Source organism: Denticeps clupeoides, chromosome 1 (assembly GCF_900700375.1).
Source record: "Denticeps clupeoides chromosome 1, fDenClu1.1, whole genome shotgun sequence".
Taxonomy (NCBI): Eukaryota; Metazoa; Chordata; class Actinopteri; order Clupeiformes; family Denticipitidae; genus Denticeps; species Denticeps clupeoides.
The window spans coordinates 3,108,225-3,118,462 of record NC_041707.1 but is presented as its reverse complement, the minus strand read 5'-3'; the positions used below and the strand labels follow the sequence as shown (position 1 = coordinate 3,118,462).

The window sequence follows — 10,238 nt, the reverse complement described above, 5'->3', positions numbered from 1 at the left end:
GTGGGTTATTTATTTATTTATTTTGTGTTGTAGTGACACCACTTGACCACATGGCGGTGGTGTAATACTATGCCTGCCTTTTAAATTTCAGTACTGACATTTCAATCAGTCTGTTGGGTTTTTCACTGTTTTGATGTGAATTTGGTTGACTTGGTTCTTTTTTTCCTTCAAATGAAGGCTTTAGAAAAACTCTGATTTGCTCAGGATATCCCAACAGTTTCCGTAGTGTAGTGGTTATCACGTTCGCCTAACACGCGAAAGGTCCCCGGTTCGAGACCGGGCGGAAACAAAATTTTAGGTGATCGAAAGGTTGCCGGTTCGAGGGGCCACTGAGGTCCCCTCGATCAAGGCACCGTCCCCACACACTGCTCCCCGGGCGCCTTTCGTGGCTGCCCACTAAGGTGCCGATTAAATACGGAGGACGCGTTTTGCTGCGTTAATGTGTGCTGTGCTGCAGCGTTTCACAATGACCATCACTTCGCTCTGAGCATTAGTGTGAAGAGATATTTATGCTTTTTCCATGGCTTCAGCGCGGAGCTCTAATTCTCCTGTTGCGCTTTGTGTTTAGGCGGACTTGTCGCGCTGCGGGCCGCAGAGAAAGCGCAGCAGCCTGCGGATTTGTCATTTGTTTGGCTCGCTGGCGGCGGCACCGGGATGAGGACTCCCCTCACGGCGGCTGAACTTTTCATGCCTCGTCGGCCTCCCAGGGACCCCGCTCACTTCGAAGATTCCAGTTATAACCTCCTTTCCTCCCACGTTCTCTCTCGAAGGCCCGAGTCAATTCAGGCCACCCGTGGCACGCAGTCTATTTTTCGTCCGAGTCCTTGGCCTACTTTGTCACTCCTCACCTTTAGGAAGTGGATCCTGTCTATTTTGGACGCAGGGAGATGTCTGTGGAGGGTTTGTTTAATGGAGCTCTGTGTCGTAATGTCACACAGATTAAACTATAATTATCCACCCCAGGGGGACATTCATAATCAGACTTTTTAAAATTGGTATCTGTGATCAACAGTCCCATGATCTGGACACGTGTTACGTTGGCAGCGTTCATGCTGATGCATTTCGTTTGGTTTTGCATGTGGAGGCGTGGTGCCACTACGCGGGGCAGTTTTGCAGGTCAGGTGTGGAGATGAACCAGAAAAGGACCCTCTAACAGTCTAGAACCACAGCTTTCAATCACCATGCCCTGAACCATATTTTCTGGACTAAAACTGGTGGCAAGGTCAAAAAAAGTGTGTTGCTTCTCTAAATTTGCATCTGCTATCTGTACATAACACATCCGTAGTTCATGCATCACCTGAAAACGTGTCATTTGGTTGGGGCAGCAGGGATTCGTCATGGAGGACAGGACGGTAAAAGTCAAATGTTGCACTGTATTCGTCCCGTGGCTGTAAGTGAAGACGGAGGGATATTATATGTACACATGTAAAAATTCCATATTTTAATCGCATGAGTGTCTGTGATTAATCACAACTTTCAGAGATGAACTAAAAATTATTGCTTTTTTATCTTTTATTGTCAATGTAGCAATTGTACAATTAAATTAAATTTAGAGAAAAAAACTTTTAGAGAACACCTTAGCACAAGCGTTATATAAATAGTGAGTTAGCACGATAATGTGTTAACATCCCCGGCAGTAGTAAAAATACAATTACATTACAGATTTGCACAATCTTAAATTGTGACATATTTGGTACAAATATAGACTTTTTGTTTAAGAAACATCTTTCTTAAAATTTGATGCAAAATTTCACAAGATGGGAATCGGGAATACCTCTGTTCTTTACATTTGGCACAAATGTTGACTTGTGATTTTCCGTGGGTCTGAACAGTGACGTGATTGAAATACTTGAAAAGTTTCCTCGCTGCATGGAACTTCAGGTATAATGGTGTGACCACATGGCCGCATGAAATCCGATTCGCCCCAGAAATCACGTTAACCTGCCGAACGAAACGGACGTGACTTAGGATCACCTGTTTCTCTGGTTTAATTGGGACGTGTCATGCCTTCTGTTAGTACCGCAGCAGAGGTAGCGTAGCAACGGTGAGTGTGTGTGGCTTAACAAGCACATGTTCATGGCAGTAGCGTTGCTAGGAATTCTGGGACCTCTGCAAGAATATGGTTGGTTCGTCCTATTAACGTTTTTTTGATGTGACCCTGTCCACATGTTCGCACATGTCTAATTTTAACTGACAATTAAAAAAAAAAAAAAAAAAAAAACGGTGCATTGTGGCATTCTGATTGGCCGAGAGAAATTCCACATTTCATAATCACTCACTATACCATCTCTCTCTATATTTTTTTTTTACTCTCCTCTCTCGGGTCCGTCTCTTGGCATTCGTTTCAGATTTGTTTTGCTCATCTGAATTAAACTCTTCTCATCAGACCTTGGTGGCGTTTTTCTTTTTTATTGAAGGGGGGGGCAAACAGACGGTCAACAAGTCGAGTCTTGTAACCATTAATCTGAACACGCTAATGCATTCATGGTCACTAGTTGTTCCTCTTGTTGGAGTGGATGGAAATCACTTTCGACTCTCAGCCTTGGGTGTTTCAATGGCAAAACCACAATTACATGTGGGATCGTGAGACGCTTTCAATCATTTAAAACAAGGATTATAAAAGTGTGGTCAGCCTCTGAAGGTCACTGCAGGACATTAAGAATTTCTACTCTGCTGAGCCACATACAGTGGGTATGTAAAGGATTCAGACCCCCTTCTATTTTTCACTCCTTGTTATATAGCAGCCATTTGCTAAAATCATTTAAGTTAATTTTTTCCTCATTAATGTACACACAGTAGTGGTGGCCTAGCGGTTAAGGAAGTGGCCCCATAATAAGGTTGCCGCCAAGGTGCCATTGAGCAAAGCACCGTCCCCACCCACTGCTCCCCGGGACGCCTGTCATGGTGCCCACTGCTCACCAAGGGTGATGGTTAAATACCGAGGACACATTTCACTGTGTCACCGTGTGCTGTGCTGCAGTGGATCACAATGACAATCACTCCGCTTTCACTTTCAGCACCCCACAATGTCATTTCAGTTTTTCTTTGTTAATAAATCTGCAAAAAAATGAACAAGTCTGTGTTTTTCCATCAATGTGGGGTGCTGTCTATTGTCTATTGAAATGTCTATTGATTTAGTTTAAACTTGTATTGTCAGGATTTCTGCTGAGCATATACATTTAGTATTTTTGTTGATTATGTTGTAGTGTTGTACTGATCCTATGAGACACTAAAACGAACTGTTGTAATTAGAGCGTGCTTTTTTATCACAGCCCTATTGCGGGCAGAGCATGGGCCTCACCTTTGTAGCGATCGGTTTGATTCAGGCCCAGTGCTTTCATCCAGGCTGGCAGTGGCCCAGTCCTCTTCCCACCGCCAGCTGCCTCCCTCTGATGAAAGGAGAGTCGGAGGAACCAAAGGAATTCATTGTGCTCCAACGGTCGGGAGACAAAGAGCTGCATTTCGATCAGCTATCTGGCCAGGTGGGGAAGGTGTACAGTATGAAACCGAGTCACGTGCACCTACAGACGGCTACGATTAGTGTACAGGATCACATCCAGGACTGTCTCTAGTATGCACATTCCGCCCACTTTTCTGCACATTTGCACAGAGTCGAGTTACCTAGAATTTACATTTACATGCATGCCATTTATCAGACGCCCTTATGGTCTAGTTCATAGGCAAATGTCCTGAGGGTATATGTCTGAAGAAAAATCAGAGCTGTAATAAATGATATATCCACTGGATCATTTGAGGTATAATTATTACTCTATAACTGGCTTGTAGTTGTGCATCTTCTTTTACTGCAAAAGCAGTAAATAAAAACTGTAATGTAGACTAGGGTATTTAGTTCCTTTAGAGGTCTCAGTATTGTGTAGCCGTCCATGGATTAAGGTTTTCAGTCGCTGTGATGGATTTCCATCAACTGAGTGCACTAAAAGCTTTCACATACCAAACACGTCCAGCATGGAGCTCCTGTTGTTTTCTATCGATTAAGATTCACCAACTACAAGACGAATTCAAATATTTGATTGAAATGGATGTTATTCATAGAAACAGCAGATCTGGTGATTAGCTATAATATTCTGACATGGTGTAAAATCACACTCAGTAATTAATTTGGTCATGTCCACTGAAATCAGAGGCACTCAAACAGGTCAATTCAGGTTAATGTAAGGTCAATAAGAGGAGCTGGTGCACAGGTGCTTTATGTATTTTTCTTTTCATCATGCTTTTTCATGAATCATGCTTTTTCTTTTATTTATTTAGGCTCCCGGGGAGAAAATGCAACTTTTGAGGACCATTTCCTTGAAACGAGTGCACAGTGCATATTTCCCAGAAGTCCCGTTAAAGCAACACGTTGTAAGTCATTTCTTAATAGCTTCGGTGGTAACTACCCTGGCTTCAAAGTTCAGGTACGGGTTATTAGAGCAGCTCCCCTGGCGAGCTTTATGCAGCTCAGAGCTCGAGGGACTCCTTTAATGACCCAGGGCCACTCATTTGCACAAGACGCTATTTACAGATGTATTGGAATGTGTCAGGCGGGCGAAGTGCTAATGACTTTATGAAGAAATGCAATATACAAACATGCACAGTCATAATGAGCCAATGCAACTGCTTCGGTGGCCAGACTCTGCAGTCTCTCCAGAGTCTGCCATGGATACTGAATATGGATCTGGTGTCCAAATTCATTGAGAATGCAGTGATATTTACATCCAGTGGATGGGGGCATGGTCATTCTCGAGAATTTTGCCTCTTAGTGGACGTGTGAATACTTTATCAAATGTGGTGGCTTAGATGTTCAGTGTCAAGTCAAGTGTCTTAATCTGGCCCCAGTTCCAGCCCGGTTTTCAGTAGTTGTCACGCGGTGGTAAAACGCGCACCCTGAGACGGCCCTGCAGACTCGACTCGGGGCTCAGTGTGAGTGCTGTCGGCATGTTGGAAACCTCGCCGGTATTAAGGAGGCTCCCAGTGTCGAGGTTGCTCCGTCTGGCAGCGTTTTTTTAGCGTGGCAGGGGGGGCGCCGGCTCGCTCAGGCCGCTTTCAGCGCCGGTCCGCAGCCTCATTAACGCTGACTGGCGCGCGAAAACATCCCTTGGCAGCCGGGGGGCACAGGCGTGCGGTCTTAGGTGGTCAGTCGTGCGTCATGGTGTTCGGCTCACGAGGAGACGCCAAGCTAGAAGCAGCCAGTGCCCATGTGTAAACACTGGACTCCGCGCCACTCGTCTTGTACTCTCTTCTGGCGCGTAACAGATGAAGTGTTGATTGCTTAAATAAAGACGAAGGCGGCAGCGTTTCGGTTGGAGAGCGCGTCTAGTTCTTTATTTAGTCCAGGCCTTCGTGCTTCTTTGCAAGCCTCCCTAGAGTGCAGTTGGCTTGACCAAACGTGGCGCATGGTTGCAGATACTCGGAACGTCGGGGGAAATGACAAATGATCGCTTTCACCATGCACAGTGAGCTATTAGATCCGACCGAGCCTGCAGCCTTGGTGACAGACCCAGCATTTAGCAGAGCTGGAATCTCACCCTACGGCTTGATTTAATTAAACGCTGAGCTGCAGCGGCACATCCAGGGAGAGTTTAACACATTTCCTGCTGCGCTTCTGCCTCCTGCATACCAAAGTGTGTCTGTGGCTCATTGTGTCACGCCAGTAGCAATTCTGCTGTATGTCACACACTGTCGTGGCGTGTAATTATGGAATAATTTATGAATGAGGCATAGACGTATATTGTATAGATTTGGGACGTCAAAATTAACATGTGAACCGCTGCGAATAATTGAAATGTTAACGTGTCGATATAAATGAACACGGTATCTTCATCTGCATACATGCAAATGCATACGCGTCTGCCGTGCAGGGAGCACAGGAGCAGCAACCAATGCCTGTTTCTCGCTTGAAACTTCATAGACGTGTCACTTGCAAGAAGGCCAACTGATTGGCTTTAGCCCAAAGAAAAATGATCAAAATTAAATTTTAATTTCTTTTAAATTGATTGATAGCCCTAGCACATATGGCATAATGTGTAACGGAAAAAAATCATGTCCAATAAATTCATTCTGTGTTTGTCAGAAGTCTTTTTAAGTGAACTGTGCTATTTATAGATGTTAAGGATATTTGTAAGAGTTCTAATCTTTACGGCATTCTGTAAAAGATAATTAGCCGTAACTTTTTCTAACAGTTGGGGTTTATAGCTAACAACACCTGGCTTAGTGACACCTCCAACATGCTTTTTTTTTTCAGATTCTGTATAGAAGTAAGGATCAATACAAGAAAACATCTTCACCTGACAGGTGCCGCAGATACACCACAGCCATGCTGTTAAACATGATCAGATTTTATGCACCTGAGATCCAAGATGGCGCAGGTGAGGTCGGCTGCCGTCGCGACTGCTCCGACCCTGTTTAGTTTGTTTTTGTCTTTTTCACCCTACCTGTTACACAAATTGTATGTTTTATGTTAAAGACATAAAAGTGTAATATTTGGTTATGTTGCAATATTTGCATATTGGTTCATTGTTTACTTGCAATATTTGCAATACTGTGGTCTGTAGCAGTCGCCAAAGCATTTCACTGCATATCATACTGTGTATGACTATGTATGTGACAAATAAAATTAGAATTTGAATATCTTACAATTGTCCTACTGACTGACACGCCATTGAGACGCCATCACGGATTGAGTATGAATGAAAACAGAAAAAACTTTGTCTGCAGAATTTATTTCCGCAGCAGCACCGTCAGGCCAGCGTGTGAAATGCTCTTTTTTTAGGGTGGATTTTCTGGAACACTGAGAGCTCTGATGTAAGCAATTACCCACTTCTCCCGTTCTTCTTCACAACTGCCAATTGTGTGATTCATTGTTAGATCTTCACCATCTGGCTGGGTGAGGATGAGCATGCGCCTCCAAAAAGGCGTTCGTTTCCCCCTCCATCATAAACTATGCTTGCTTATGTTAGGAAAGACAGGACTTATACCTGAACAAACCTGATCTCATCTTACAGATACGTGGATTCGAGAAGAGGATCATCACAAGCTCAATAAAACACTTCAGGTGACATGCAGGTGGCTGCTTCGTAAATCTGTCGACTCTCTGTCACTACAGCCTCTGCTGTGATTGCATTTGAAGACAAGTTACACAGAAAAGGCCCTTAAAAACCATCTATAAGAAACGGCACCATTCAGGCCAGCAGTGATCTTCTCGTGGTCGCAGACGCACTGCGCGAGGTTCCATTATTCAGTGTTGTTTGACTACTCACACCTCCGAGATGCCTTCCTGTTAGCACCGGAAGCCCGGGTGTGTCCTTCACACCTGCTTAACTTAGAAGGTCCCAAAATACAGCAGGTGCAGTAAAAAAGCCACACGCATAACTTAATCAGGAGCCGCTTCACATTTAAGATCGCCTACTCGGCCTTTTATAATGTGACCATAAAGCCACCCATAAATTAAAGACACTGCCATTCTTTCTCAAGAACATAAGGGGTTCACAGATGAGGATCCATCAATCCATTTCTTAAGGTTCTTGTCTGTTGGAAGACCCCTGAAAAGGTTGTCTGGACATCATAGATATTACAGAACGTTCATCTTCCAAAAAGTAAACCTCATCAGGTGAAAGTGAAGTGATTGTCATTGTGAAGCACACGGTGACACAACGAAACGTGTCCCCTGCATTTAACCATCACCCTTGGTGAGCATTGAGCAGCCATGAAAGGCGCCCGGGGAGCAGTGTGTGGGGACGGGGACCTCAGTGGCATCCTGGCGGTTCGGGATATGAACCAGTAACCTTCCCATTGCGGGTCTGTTTAATTACCCACCAATGTACCCAAAAAGTATATTTCATAGGAATAATTGACAGCGTGTGTTTGAATGGTAAATGCAAAGTGGATCTACTCAGCTTTATTTGACTTCTAAGGCCTAGTATGTAGAAGGAACAGTGTTAAAAGGCTCATGTGTAACTTTGGAGACATTTGATTGGCTACCTTTTGGAGAAAAAACACATTTGTAAATGTAGTGCTCTCACAAATAAACGTAAGGGTATTCACAGATATACTGTCCCTGACAAAAGTCTTGTCGCTTATCTATTTTGTAGAAACACCTGCTAGTAACCTGACTTTTAATGAATCAATTGCTGTTAGAAATAATTCATATGAAAAGCCAAAACCCTACCAAATGATGTTTAATGCATTGAAATTAATTAGATTAAATGATAAATCTTTCTTCAGTGAATCAAGACAGAAAGGTCAAATTTTGGCTAGACAAAATTTTTTACTGCAAATACAACAATATGTCAGCAAATTAAGTAGTGGTTTAATATCTCGTATGACCTCCATGAGCTTGAAGGACTGCATCCATGCGGTTTGGCATGGATTCATACAATTTAGGGGCAGTGGTGGCCTAGCGGTTAAGGAAGCGACCCCGTAATCAGAAGGTTGCCGGTTCGAATCCCGAGCCGCCAAGGTGCCACTGAGGTGCCACTGAGCAAAGCACCGTCCCCACACACTGCTCCCCGGGCGCTGGTCATGGCTGCCCACTGCTCACTCAGGGTGATGGGTTAAATGCAGAGGACAAATTTCACTGTGTGCACCGTGTGCTGTGACAATCACTTCACTTTATTTATTGATGAAGTCATCAGGAACAGCAAAGAAAGTAGTCTTGCATGCCTCCCAGAGTTCATCAATTCTTTGGTTTCATCTTCCATGCTTCCTCTTTCATCCTACCCCACACATGCTCAATGATGTTCATGTGTGGTGACTGGGCTGGCCAATCCTGGAGCATCTTGATCTTCTTCGCCTTGAGGAACTTTGATTTTTCCGCCACTAGACTTCACTGTTTTCTGGGTGAATCTCAGATCCATGCGAGCTCCAGTAGGTCTCCTGCAATATTTGCGGCGACTGGGGTGTAATTCAACACAAGATTCATCTGAAAAATCCACCTTCTGCCACTTTTTCAGCGTCCATCCTTCCAGCAAACTGTTCTGGTTGACACAGGGACTTCAGGTGACCAGGTCTCGTGGAGCTCTGCTGCAGTGGAAAATGGGCTGGCCTTGGATGTTTGAGCCAACAAATGGTCCTCTCGAGCAGTTGTCTGCCTGACCAGGGCTTGTCAAAAACGTCTACAGCCTCTTCAAATTTTTGAGACACTTTGAAGTTGTCTGCCACATCAGAAGCGGATCTGGTCTTCGGCCTCTTCATAACCAACACTTTAGTCTCAGGGTGAATCTCAGGCATGTTTGCAGAGGTCTAGTTGCAGTGTATGTGAAGGTCTCGTGTTCTGGGGTTCTTTTTATACACACCTGAGACCTAATTCATCCATTATTAGTCACAGGTGAAGCTCATATGACAAGGTGACAACACTTACGTCTTTGCAAAAATGGACTTAATGGGCTTTACCGAGCTTTGAATATTAGAATACTTTATGACAGTTTTGTTTTGGTGGTAGGGTGGTAGTAGCCTAGGGGGTAACACACTCACCTATGAACCAGAAGATCCAGGTTCAAATCCCACTTACTACCATTGTGTCCCTGAGCAAGACACTTAACCCCGAGTGTCTCCAGGGCGGGGACTGTCCCTGTAACTACTGACTGTAAGTCGCTCTGGATAAGGGCGTCTGGTAAATGCTGTACGTGTAAATGTACGGACATTTGTGTTTTGAAACTAAACCACTCTTCATTTGACATAATTAACCCCCGTCCCTCTGGCCCACAAGCCTCGAGCAGCAGCTGAGGGTGAAAATTATAGTGTTTTTTCTTTCAATCGCGGTCCACGTGCGGCTCATTCCATTTCTCTACGTAAGAAATCGTTCCTGGCCGCCACTCGTCCGTGTGTTGTTTATTTTTTATTATTATTATTTCGTGTATTATTAGGCCCTCATTGATGTGCATCTTACTCAAATGCAGCACATTACTGGTGACGGCAACACAGCCATCGACTCTGCCGCTCTCTTCGGCCCAAAGCATCTGTTGTTTGCATTCCGGTCGCAGTGCGACTGCAGTCTCGCCGGTATTTTCAAGGGCAAAATGTAGCAGGGGCGTGCAGGCAGATACCAGGGCTCTTCACGGTTTCACTAACACAAGTGGACTTGTTGCCGGCCCAACCGGTGCATTATCCAGCGTCCGCACCTATAAAAAGTCGTAAAAAAATACCCAGCAGGGGCCTTTGAACAATACGTATTGACACAGTGGGCGGCCTAGCAGTTGAGGAAGCAGCCCCGTAATCAGAAGGTTGCCGGTTCGAATCCCGAT

General features: G+C 44.6%; 1 non-coding gene across 1 annotated transcript; it reads left to right on the top strand.

Annotated features, from left to right (window-relative positions):
- Positions 1-216: 216 nt before the first annotated feature.
- Positions 217-289, top strand: trnav-aac (transfer RNA valine (anticodon AAC)). The gene has a single exon. It is a non-coding gene; the product is annotated as a tRNA-Val (tRNA).
- The last annotated feature ends 9,949 nt before the right edge of the window (positions 290-10,238 follow it).